Genomic DNA, 13,487 nt, shown 5'->3' on the forward strand with positions numbered 1-13,487 from the left:
GGCACACAGGGACCATTGTGGGGACACAGGGACCATTTCGAGGACAGAGCTGCTTTTGCAGTCCCAGCAGTTATTACTAGGCAGACTGAAGTGCTTTCTCTCCGCTCATCTCACCACGCACCCCAGGGATGGGGAAGTCGAGATGTAATCATGAATACCTGGCAAGGCTATGAGCTGTAGTTTACAACTTTTAAAACATTCTCAAATACATTTCATGTTATTTCTTTCAGTTCTCACAATAAAACTGCGTCTGGTACAAAGGCGATGTAAACACTCATTCTCTTGTCCTTTCTGCCAGTGAGGTTGGAGTGGGGGAGCAAAGCAGGGTCACGAGTATTCAAAACCCAAGTAAATACATCGCAGCCAACCCGAGACTCAAAGACAGATTCCTGGCTATCTTCAGAATCCTAGAATCCTGAGATGCGTATGGGGTCTCCTTCCTCCTCACTCCTTTCCCCGGTTTGCCCTGCCGGGCCTCAGCTTCTCAAACGTCTCAAGTACGCCCAGCCTTATTATTCATTATTTGTGGACTTGGTTCTAAGCGTTTTGAAGCCCTTAACTACTGTGTTCCTCATAAGACACCGAGGTATGCCGTTCTCCATGAGGAAACTGACTTGGTTTGTGCTTAGGAGTTTGGTCCAAGGGAATGTCACACCTGCATGCAGAAGAGGAAGTGAGCTCTGCAGGCGTGCCTGCTGGGCCTAGGCCCTTATCACTGTATCCCCCTCCACTCACACTTCCTTGCAAACACCTGCTCCGCAGGCTTCAGCGAGTCCCTCTTCCCTCAGAGGCCAGGATGCTTTCGTTTTTGATCCTTCCTTGGCCCTAAGCATGTCATCTGGTACAGGGTACATGATCGGTAACTATCCGCTGAAAAAAAAATGCAAGGGTAGCTACGTGAGGAAGGAAGTTAGAAGAAAGAATCCCAGAGCAGAGCTCAGGTTGGAGCTTGGCGATAGGGCATTAACTTGGCAAGGGGGCCATAGGTCCAAGCTGCAGCCCTGGATAGGAAAAACAAAGCGAAACAAACAAAAAGATCCCAGTGCCAGAGATGTAGCCCTGGTAGATGATATAGCCTCATTAGATGATGTAGCCCTGGTAGATGATGTAGCCCTGCTAGATGATGTAGCCTCATTAGATGATGTAGCCCTGGTAGATGATGTAGCCTCATTAGATGATGTAGCCCTGGTAGATGATGTAGCCCTGCTGGATGATGTAGCCCTGCTAGATGATGTAGCCCTGGTAGATGATGTAGCCCTGCTGGATGATGTAGCCCTGCTAGATGATGTAGCCCTGCTAGATGATGTAGCCCTGCTAGATGATGGAGCCCTGCTGGATGATGTAGCCCTGCTAGATGATGTAGCCCTGGTAGATGATGTAGCTTCATTAGATGATGTAGCCCTGCTAGATGATGGAGCCCTGCTAGATGATGGAGCCCTGCTAGATGATGGAGCCCCGCTAGATGATGTAGCCCCACTAGATGATGGAGCCCTGCTAGATGATGTAGCCCCACTAGATGATGTAGCCCTGCTAGATGATGTAGCCCTGCTGGATGATGTAACCATGGCAGCTGGTAGAATACTTGCTGAGCATGCACCAAGCGATAGGTTCTGTCTTCAGCACCACGTAGCCGGAAGTGGGGGCACAAACTCTACAAAAGTCAGGAGGTAGAAGCAGGGAGATCAGACATTCGCGGCCAGCTTAGGACACATGGGGGCCCTTTCTAACAAAGAAGGAAAGATCTCAGAGATAAACGGACGAAGTCTTCCTTCTGATTCTACACGAGACATTAAACAACTGCAAAACCAGATTCTTGATTCCAGCTCAGTCTGTTTGTTGCTGTGATTGGCTCTTCCATGGAGCTAGTCCTGGAACTTGAGGACCTGGGTGGGGCAGGCACCCCACCTGAGCCCTGTCTTCAGGTTCAGGACTTGCTGAGCATGCACCAAGCGATAGGTTCTGTCTTCAGCACCACGTAGCCGGAAGTGGGGGCACAAACTCTACAAAAGTCAGGAGGTAGAAGCAGGGAGATCAGACATTCGAGGCCAGCTTAGGACACATGGGGGCCCTTTCTAACAAAGAAGGAAAGATCTCAGTTTCTAAACGCTGGGTCAGCATTTAGAACAGTAAGTGCCCCCACAGACACTGGAAATGAGACCCATAGCTTCGGCGCTCTGCTAGAATCAACGTCGAAGGCGTCCCAGATCCCCTGAGGAACCAGCTGCTCAGTCTGGGACAAACCCAAAGCACATGGCCACAAAGGGTTGCACACTGCAAATTGAGATCTAATGTGAGCCATCTGGTCTGCTGAAATGACCAACGGGAGGGACAGAGACCTGGAACCTTCCCAGGAGTGAGCTTATCTCGGGGAAGTGGTGACTCAGCTCACCCAGAACCAAAGCCTCTAAGGAAATCCTTTGAAATAGGCCTCACTGAACCTTCCCGAGTAGCCAGATTGGAGGGCTCTGTCTAAGGGTGACCCCAGACACAGAGTTTGTAAAACTCAGGGTCCGTGAGCATAATCATGGTTAGGTAAGCTACATTGCTTTGGAGAAGGAAATGTGTGGGGATCAAGAATCGTTCCAGCAGGCCCGTGAGATTGCTCAGTGTGGGTCAGGGCTCTTGCTGCCAAGGCTAACGACCTGCGTTTGCTCCCCGGGACCCACAAGGTAGAAGGAACGAACCAATGCCAGCAAGTTGTTCTCTGACCTTCCATGTGTGGCACGACACCTGTGTGCGTGGACACACACATACATGCACTTGGAAGTATCTTTTTAAATGACTCGTTCTGCAGCCACCTGAGGAGCAGTGAGAAGTGTCAGGGTGGCTAGGGGCCAAGAACTTCCCCCAGAAGTAGGAAACTTTAGCCTTGGTTTTGGAGAACAGCTTTCTGGTGTCTTCTTCTAGACACAGTCACCATTGCATGGGGGCTGGGAGGAAGCAACCAATTACAGGTCTAATTATCTTCCTCCTGCCGCTTTCCTGGCAGCAGTTTCCTGGCAGCAGAAACTCTGCCTCACCAATCCCTGGATCCAAGGAACCCCGTGTCTCAAGAGAGAGGCTCTTCATCCCAGAGCTGCTATGAGGCTTCCCAGCACCAAGGGCGGCACCAGAGATCAATTCCATGAGCAGCTCTCCCGGTGAGGTCCTCTAGTCCCAGTACATGGATGGAGGAGAGGCGGTGGTGCCAGCCATTTGGCATGGCACCAGAAGATGACTCACAGGGGGTAATCAACACATTTGCCCTGGCCCCCATCACTGCACCCCAGGAAGTTAGAAGGCCCTCTGCAAGGCCTGTTTGTGCTTGTCGTAAGAGTCCCTTGGTCAGGGCTTGCTTGGAGCTGAGGCTGTGTGGGCCTCACAGCTGAGCGCAGCTGGAGGTGGGCCAAGAGCCAGTGTTCTCAAAGCACCTTGGGGTGACCCCTATCTCCTTGCCTTTCAAAGTCTGCCCACAGCGTAGCCTGAAATTTGTCTAGTACCTCCTGCTGGAACGGGGTGGGGGTCCCCTCTTAGAGGGTGCTAGAGCCGGCGAGCTTTTTGATTGGTAAAAAAAAATGACTCAGCTCTAAAAACCTGGGTGCCTGAACTTGCTGAGCAGGGTTGTGGGTGTGTGTGTGTGGGGGGGGGAACCAAAGGGGCCATCCTTCAGGGCTCTAAGCTTGCATCCCCAAGGGAAGTTTTGAAAACGGAGCAGAAACTGGCTGATTTTAGGCTGTCCTGGGAACTGGTATCACTATATGGATAGGCTCAGCGAGGTTACAGGATACATTGATCCACTACTTACTCCAGCCCCATCTTATGTGGAGGGTGCCGGGGCGGGGGTACTATCAGCCCGGGTTTCAACTGAGCTAGAGACGGAAGGCTGTACCCTGAGGAGCAAAACTAGACGTGTTTTACGAGCCTTACCCATCCATTCAGACAGCTCCTATATTCAAGGTAACAGCTCGAGGACTGCAGACTCTCAGTCAGTGACTATTTCCCTTAACACTCTGCACGTGGCCGGGGCGGGGGGCATACTAGTGTAGACTGTCACAGAGCAGGACTGTCTGTTTGCATGGGCCGATCTGAGGTAGGGAGCCACAAAGGGCCGGTCCTCTCAGCTTCTGCTCTCAGACGATATTTGAAGAGTAGTGCGTCTGCCAACAGTAAGGGAACAAACAAGACAACCCATTCGAGCTTGGCCCCGGTCACACACGAGGGACACAGAACACCACGTCTTAGCACGGAGCTTTGCACGTGCCGTTCTTTTTCTTCCACCGGGGGCTGGAGGGCTGCGTGGTGCGAGGCAGGGGGAGTGCCGGGGAGAGCAGTCGGGTGGAGTGGTCCCCGGGGCTGAGTGTGGAAGCCCACACAGGACCCTATCCGCCATCATCTCACCCTCTTATCGTCTCCATCTGCTCCTCCACAGTCACGGAGCACCTAGTGGCCAGAGGCTTCGGCCCTTCTCTCTGTATTTTCTTCTTTGAACGCTGCAGCCCTCTGGGTGCTGCACGCTGGGGCTCCAGAAGCCATGCCGTCAGGCCAGTCCGGCGCTTCGAAGCAGGCGGGTGGAAGGACCTTGATCAGCCCCAGCTCCTACTGCCCTCTCCAAGGCCTCTTTACCAACGAGTTCTTCTAGGCCAGTGAGGTCATCACGGTATTCCCAGGACCCCCCGCCCTCACCCACTAGTGACACCTGTAGCTCTGTGTCCTTGCTCACACCTCCTTGGATCAGAAAGCCTGACTGACCATATCATATGGTGTACATTGCCTTCCCCTCTAAATTCCAGCTCCTTATTAAAGCGCAGCCTGTACAAAAATGACTCCGAAGAACCAAAACACTACTATGGTCATACTCTCTGCCCTGGCCCCCTTCCCCAAACCCAAGAAAGCTCCTGCACGGGGAGGAGGATGGGGAAGGGTCCTCTGGCTGACCAATGAGCTGACAGCTGTGAGCTATCAGGCTTTCACAGTCCCGGTTCTCTAGGCCACCCAGAGGGTTTCCACAGCTGAGCGGAGCCTGCTGCTGAGTAGAGATGTCATTTGAATCATTAATTAAAGCAAACACTGTTCATCCAATGCTCTGGGGCAGGGTTTAAAAAAAGAACCCAGAACGTTTAACATTTGATAAAAATAGCCCTCATCAGGGCAGAGGCAACCGAAGTTTTCCTTTTAGCCCCTTCATTCCAGGAGCACCCCCACCCTGTCCTGGTTCCCACCTTCCCAACCCTGTTTCTCTGTTGGCAAGGGAATCCCTGCCAGAGTTTACTAATTGGGTTAATGGAGTGACTCTGTAATTGTTCCCTCTCCCACAGCCCTGCCCACCCCACTGGCTGCTTTCCGACTACCTGCCTCTCACCACTTTCAGAATAGTCAGTTTGCAACAACAACTTCCATTGTCGTCCACATCTGGGACTTTGGGTTTTTAAGTGAAGCTCCCTAAAGGCAGAGGACAGAAAACGCTGCTATTTTGGTTTGTGTGGCCTACAATGGGACCATTCTGTGGAGTTTCTGGGCAATGCGGGGCTACCCAGGGAGAGGGGAAATCGGAGCCCAGCTCTGATGGGACCTGGTCCAGAGAAGACGAGGGAGGGACTCGGGGGAAGGTCACTGACAGGGTCAAATCCCGACCTTTTCTTCCAGCTACTGGGATTTGAATTTCATTTTAATCAGATGCAGATGGGGCCCGAGCCTCAGGAATCTCAGTGCCTTGCCTTTGACCTCTGGTCTCTAGCACTGGCAGCTTGTACCATGGGAGGTATCCCTGAGGGTGGCTTTGCTGGTGTCCGAGGTTCAGTCAGAACCTCTTTGTGCTCAGCACCCTTGGGAAAGTACCAAACCCTACACCCTCAAAACAAGACAAACCAAAACACTCCAAGGCTTTTTTTCCCCTCCTGTTGTTTTTTGGGGTGTGATGGTTCTGTTTGAAATCTGTTTCACTTAAAGGGATTATTACTTGTTCCAATCATAAAAACATCAGCATTTTTGAGGTGGGGCACAAGAGAGAGAGAGAAAGAGAGAGAGAGAGAGAGAGAGAGAGAGAGAGAGAGAGAGAGAGAGAGAGCTGGAGGCCACCTCCAGGACCTCTGAGGTGCACGGGGTGTCTTAGAGGTGGGACAGAGTCCGCTCCAGGCTGTTTCCCAGCCGCTGGGCTTGGATGCCCGGAAGGCTCTGCCTGCCCTTGTTGCTTTGCCCCGCACACTCCCTTCCCGTCCCAGTCTCAATACAATCTTGAGGCAGCTGCGCAGGGATTCTGGGTGATGGACCTGGCTGTCAGCATAGTCCAGGAACAGAGCAATTACCTATTCATGTACTATGTCAGCCCTAGAAAACAAAAATAAGTAAGATCATGGTAGGTATATATAGTCCTAGCACTCAGAGGGCAGAGGCAGGAGGATTGCCACAAGTTTCAGACCTTGTCTTAAAAAACAAAACAAAACAAACAAACAAAAGAAACAAAAAAACTAAACACACAAATAACCCACCACTACCACCACCACCACAACAAAAACAATAAAGAAAGAAATTCCAGGGACTATTGAATTTGGGTCGTTGGAGATCAGTCTTAGGTGGCTTCCCAGAGCATACACCCTCTGGACATAACTTTGACTGTACGCTGATAGGTTAGGCTGTCGGAACAACCACAACCTAACTCATGACTGAGTTGCCCAAACACCTGGGCAGGCAGGGGCTAAGACTTCTGTGGAACTGTGAGTGTTGTGTGCCCCCTTGTGGACGGACTCCATCAATGCACATTTCGACCTCCGGGTACATCTAACTGACCTCCTCACCTCTCGATGCTCTCTTTATTAGCTTGTAAGCATCCGGTGTGCTTCTTTGGATTCTCTGAAGTTCGTCCACTTGGAAGACCCAGGAATAGGTGCTCAGTACGTTTCCAGTTAACACTGGATTGGAAATTCCTGGCCAAGCCTTTCTGATTGAAAAGAAGTGTCAGGATCGTTTGGTTGAGTAAGAAGGGAAAGGGAGAGCCGGGCGGTGGTGGCGCACGCCTTTAAATCCCAGCACTTGGGAGGCAGAGGCAGGCAGATTTCTGAGTTGGAGGCCAGCCTGGTCTACAGAGTGAGTTCCAGGACAGCCAGGGCTACACAGAGAAACCCTGTCTCAAAAAACCAATATATATATCTGTGTGTTCAAAGGTTCCTAGGAAGCGGCTCAAGGCTGATCTCCATAGGCCCACATTCAATAGTCCCTGGAGTTTGAGCAAAGGCCAACACCTTCCAGCTAAGCTGGGTTCCTGCTTCTTGGAGCCTGGTCTCCTCTGGAAGGGTTGCCTCTGTGCCAGTACTTGGCTTGTATCTACTGCACAGCACTGCCCTCCACTGCTCACGGAGCCGAGGTTGCCTAAGCCCTTCTGCTGTGAGGGCCTCCTCGGGTTTCCCTCCCTCCTTCCTTGGGACAAGAGTTTTTTTCTGGACAAACAGGTTTATTTAGTTGGCTTCTCTTAGCAGGTGTTTTTAACCCGGCCCGCCTTGCTTCGAGTCCATGAAACCTGGGAAGGTACAAGAACAAAGTCTTCCTTGACTGCTGCTGGCACACAGTGGGTTCTATAAATATTTAATTCGGGGAAAATAAACATAGGCATGCACATGCTTGGCGTGCCAGCTGCACTCGGGACACTTGGGACTATGGTGATGCCCATTAGAGGAAGAATTCGTTTAAGGCTCCACACCTGTTCTTAGTCTAGAACAGTGACAGCCCTGTGTGCAGAAGCCAAACCATGGAAAACAGAGAGGGACAAAAGTTCAAGCAGGAGAGACGTGCTCAGAAACAGTCATTCCACTCAAAGAAAACAGCTTGAGAATTTTTTTCTTTCTTTCTTTCTTGTGCAGTACTTGAGTGAAACTCAGGACCTCGTGCATACTGGCCGAGTGCCCTGCCAAGAAGACGCTCCGGAGAAGAGGCCCTTTCTTCCCTCTCTCACCAGCTACTGTCCCCGTTAGTTACCGTCCCTGCTCCTGACATAAAATAGCACGACAAAAGCCACTTAAGGAAGGAAGGAAAGACTTTGGTTGCCTCTCGATGTCAGCCCCGTCATGGCCGGTAAGACGATGAATGAGGCAGAGCCTGAGGCAGCTGGTCACATCCCATCCACAGTCAGAAAGCAGGAAGCAGTGCGTGTGTACTGCTCGCTGTGTTGTGGTTGCTTGCTTGTTGTGAGTTAGTTAGAGTATTTCTCTTTTTTTCTTTTTCTTTCTTTTCTTAAGATGTATTTATTTATCTTTTATATATGAGTACACTGTCACTATCTTCAGGCATACCAGAAGAGGGCACTGGATCCCATCACAGATGGTTGTGAGCCACCATGTGGTTGCTGGGAATTCAACTCAGGACCTCTGGAAGAACAGTTGGTGCTCTTACCCGCTGAGCCGTCTCTCCAGCCCTGGCTCCCACATCTTAGGGGAACAGGTATTACATCTATTGCTTAGACATTATTATGATTTACTGAAAAGCTGTTTTAATGTCTCAGATTCAACTCTAGGGTTAGCCTGGGACCTGGCAGTTGAGGGAAGAGGTCTAGACTCAGTACTAAGCCAGGTATCCTACAGCGTAGTAGTTAAAACTAACGACTGGTACCTTGGGATTCCAGTGCCCAAGGGAGGCAGGGAAGGCTTCCATGGAGTCAGGGCAATTTCTCATAAGGGCAAAACAAAACTCTGGAGCAGAAATGACCATTTTATAGTGACCAAGCCAGCTCGGTCAGTCAATGAGTTCTCCAGGGAGGGAGCAAGGATGAAAAGAAAAAAGACAATTAGACAATGCTGTAGCAAGACCCAGCCTGTTCTGAGGCTGAGGCGGGTTTATTTTTTCCCAGTGTGCTTTTATACCATTTTAAGTACATGCAAATAATAAGGTCAGTTGTAGGTCAAGGAACAAACAGGCAATAAATACAAATAGGAAACAAGAAACAAAGTCTGGTGATCGAGTTCCCAGGGGCTTACCAGAATGTCCAAGGTAAAGGAAATGCCACATTCCTCCACTGAGTTTATTTTGAGGTTTGTATTAGCCCAAATTTACATATTCTTATCTGAGCCTACTTCCTGTCTTAGCCCAAAGTCAAATTCTTTCCTGAAGCCTACTTCTGTGTCCTGGCCCAGTGTTTCCTGCACAGTTTCCAGAAGCGGCCCCCAAAGCTCTCCACATTACAGAAACACCATAAGGTGATTTTAGGATGCAGGTAAGATTTATGACAATATTAACTGTGAAGATGAGGGAAAGCCCGATCCTCAGGATGAGAGCTAGAAAAAGTGCATAAAGAGGAACCATGACTACAGGTAAGTAGGAATCTCAGTTTAGAAACAGTCTAGAAGTCTAAAGTGAATGAATTTCCTAGACTGGGTTGGGTCAAGTAGAATGTGTATGGAATAAGAGAAGAGAGCTTACAAAATGATACCACAAAACTTAGAAAGGTGAGGGAGGGAAACCTTGGCTGCCTGCTAAGGCCTATAGGTGCTTGCAATGGTAAATCTTCACTTTCAACTGGATGGGGGTTAGAATCACACAGAAAATACACTCCTGGGTATGACTCGGAGGGTGTTTCCAGGGTAGACCCTCCTTGAATGTGGGCAGCTCCATCCCCTAGGCTGTCCATCCCCTAGGCTGTAGGCTTCCGTGAGGTAGAAGGAAGAAGCCAGCCAAACACCATCATTCATCCTTTGCTTCCCGATTGTGGACATAGTACAAGTAGCTACCTCACTCACTCTCCCATTGCCCTAACTTCCTGATCATGATTGGGCCATGTCCTCAAATTCTGAGTCACAATACACATTTCCTTCCATAAGTTGCTTTTCTCTGGTATTTCTTCACAGCAACGTAGAAAATTAATAATGTTTGAAAGAGGGTTTCTCCTGGGTTCCCATGGAAGACGAGATAGGGATCTGTCTCCAAGAGGCTGAAAGGAATAGGCCCTTGGAGTTTTAGGAATGGAGCTATCGGGCTGGCAAGAGGGCTCAGTGGGTAAGAACAATGACTGCTCTACCGAAGGTCCTGAGTTCAAATCCCAGCAACCACATGGTGGTTCACAACCACCCATAATGAGATCTGACGCCCTTTTCTGGTGCGTCTGAAGACAGCTACAGTGCACTTAATATAATAATAAATAAATCTTTGGGCCGGAGCGAGCCGGGGACTGACCTAAAAATTCAATTCCTAACAACTACATGAAGGCTCACAACCATCTGTACAGCTACAGTGTACTCTACAGTATAATGTACAGTATATTTTACTTTACATAAAATAAAATAAATAAATAAATCTTAAAAGCAACTCTTTACAACTGCTGGACCTTGTAGCTTGACTACAATTAGAGACATAAGTAAGAACTGGCAAGGCAATACTGACACTGTCACTGTCTTCAGACACCCCAGAAGATCACATTACAGATGGTTGTGAGCCATCATGTGGTTTCTGGGATTTGAACTCATGAGCAGTTGGCTCTCTTAACTGCTGAGCCATCTCTCCAGCCCAGGGATTGGTTCTAATGCTTTGTCTTATTTCAACTTCCAAAAAGCCGTGCTTCCAGACCTGAGGGTCATTGGCTTCAATTGATGATAAAGAATTGACATACAGGGGCTGGCAAGATGGCTCAGTGGTTAAGAGCACTGACTGCTCTTCTAGAGGTCCTGAGTTCAATTCCCAGCAACCACATGGTGGCTCACAACCATTTGTAATGGGATCCAATGCCCTCTTCTGATGTGTCTGAAGACAGAGACAGCATATCATATATATTCATATACTCAAGCTCATATACATAAAATAAAAAATATTTAAAAAAAAAAAAAGAACTGACATACAGCCAATAGCTGGGCAGAAAGATGGAGGCAGGCCTTTTAGATTTTGGAGAATCACTATGACTCAGAGGGAGAATGATCAGATGTAAGAGCTGCAGGAAAGAAAGCAACCAGCCATATAAGAATTCAGGAAAATGGCCCTAGTGGCCACTCCCCAGATTGGGTCTGGGGTAGCAGAGATGAAATGTTGCTTTAACAAGTTGACTCAGGAAAGTTAGAGAGGAGAATATATGCTAGCCGTGGGGAGAATTAGAAATGCCCAGCCACTGAGCTAGTCAAGACATATCAAAAATAGCTGGCGCATCATTCACATTTGGGCAGGCGCATGTGTGCGACCAACAGGAGGCCAAAGCGGTTTAACTAATTTACTGCTACTGGTTTAGGTCAAACGGCTTCAGGTAGTCTTTTGTTCTGCAGAAAGGTTTTTAAGAAAACCCAATTCCCTGGATTAATCCAAGGGTAAAATCTGGAAAAGGTAAGGTCAAGCTAGAGGCTGTATATACTCTTGTAATCAGTGATGGCTTTGATCCCTGTACCCTGGATATAATATACTGAGATAACGAGCCTCAGAATCTAATAAGGAAGCAGTCAGCATGGGGAGAAGTTGTACCATAAAGGACTCTGAAAGAGTCAAATGAGTGCTAGTCTTGGGTAGTCTTTGGGATCTTAAAGGAGAGACTGAGAGACTCTTGAGTTGTCAAGTTGCCAAGTTGTGTAAGCTTGGTGAGAAACCAAGAGTTACCTTAACTCTTAATACCTTTGCAGAATATTAAAGGTACCAGGTGGTATGAACATATTGGAAATGAAATCTGGGCTATTATCAGACTGTAGAGACTGGAAAGGCCCAAACCAATAAATGAAGGGTCTGTAAGGATGTTGACCACCTCTGAGACTCTCTCTTCTTGGTGGGAAATGCCTCTGTCTATCCAGAGAGGCCACTCAGTAGATATCTGCTTCCTTTGCACGGGTGCATGTAAGTAAAATCCACTTGCCAACTTATTTCCTGTATACAGGGAGCATAGTGTCTCTATGCTGCACAGAAGTACAGGGGGAGCAAATTTAAGCCCCCGCTCTGAATTGGCTTCACAAGTAGGCCAGGCTTTAGAAACACATTACAATGTCTAAGGAGCACTGTGTCTTGAAGACAGGGTATTCAAATTTGGAGGGATTTAGCCCTCAAATGTATGGCCTAATAAGAATTGTTAAGGGCTTTTCACTGGGAGGATCCAGAGAGCAACAGCCTGTTTTCTGGGCTTTGTAACCATGTCTCTGCAGTGGTTGTGAAACCCTGGTCTTTGAGGCCTAGGGGGATGGGATTGGGAATCTAGACAGCCTGGGGTAGAGGCTTAGCTGCCGGTTTAGCCACTTGGTCTGCTTGGTTGTCCCATGAGAGATGTCAGAGTGGTCATTTTAGTGGGCTTTGTGATGTATAGTGTCGTCTGAATTAGAATCCAGGTGGCTTCAAGAGAGGTCCGGACTTCAGGAGCATGTTTAACCAAAGTGTTAGAGGCAGTGAAGAGGTCCCTTTCTCTCCAGATGGCAACATGGGTGTGGGTTACATAGAAATCACAGGATGGATCTATGTGACTATATCTCACTCTTGTCCCAAGCTAGAGGTCTCAGGTGAGGGTAATTACTGAACTGGAATTACTCAGAATGATCCAGATTCTATGCCCTCTGTGAAGTTCACGATTGCAGACTCTGAATGTCCTGTCTTATATCCATAAAGCTGCTACTATTCATGACCCAGGTACCCTCGGCTTGGGAAAGTGCAGAGAGAAGCTTGTAGGCCTGGGTTAGTGTGACTGGAAGGTTGATTGTCTCCTGCTGGACTCTTATAGACAGTCCTCGGGATTAGTGTCCTAGGTGCTCCCCTCACTGCTGTGACACGGTGGCTGACAGAAGCCACCTAAGGAAGGAAGAGCAGATGGCTCAGCCTGGGGTGCAGGAATGTGCGGTGGCAGGTCACACTGCTTCCTGACTGGACGCGTCAAGATGGATGCTGGTGCTCAGCTCACATTCTCCTTGTAGGGTCCAGAGCCCCAGCCCATGGGATGGAGCCACACTTCAGATCTTTCCACCCCAATTAACCCAATCCAGAAACGCCTTCACAAACATTTGTCTAAGTGATTTAGATCCTGTCATGTTGAAAATCAATATTGTAGTAAGGTTTGACGGTAGGGTTGTAAAATTTAAGGTTTTGTAGTAAGTTCTGAAGCCTTTTGATTCTGCCTTGGAGAGACAAGCAAGTGCACATTGAGGATTCCAAAGTTTGCATTAAACTCCAACAGTATACCCTTTGACTCATACAGGTGTGAAAGAGGGTTTATTAAGATTTGCTGGGGCCAATCTAAGAAAGCTGGACATGTGTGAAGATGTCGTGACGAAACTCATTGTTATGTACGCTGTTAGGAATGTTCACACACTCCTCTTCCAAGAGGACCATCCTGCTGGACTGTCCTTTGTCTCACTTGCTTCTAGTCTTTAGTGCTCCCACAGCCCCAGCAATATGTCCCTGGAACTAAGGGTGTACTCTGAGGTAGAGCTGTCTTTTTTTTTTTCTTTTGAGACAACGTTCCTCTGTGTAGCCCTGGCTGTCCTGGAACCCACTCTGTAGACCAGGCTGGCCTTGAACTCAGAAATCCTCCTGCCTCTGCCTCCCAAGTACTGGGATTAAAGGCGTGCACCACCACCGCTGGG

The sequence above is a fragment of the Mastomys coucha genome, unplaced genomic scaffold, assembly GCF_008632895.1.
Source record: "Mastomys coucha isolate ucsf_1 unplaced genomic scaffold, UCSF_Mcou_1 pScaffold1, whole genome shotgun sequence".
Taxonomy (NCBI): domain Eukaryota; kingdom Metazoa; phylum Chordata; class Mammalia; order Rodentia; family Muridae; genus Mastomys; species Mastomys coucha.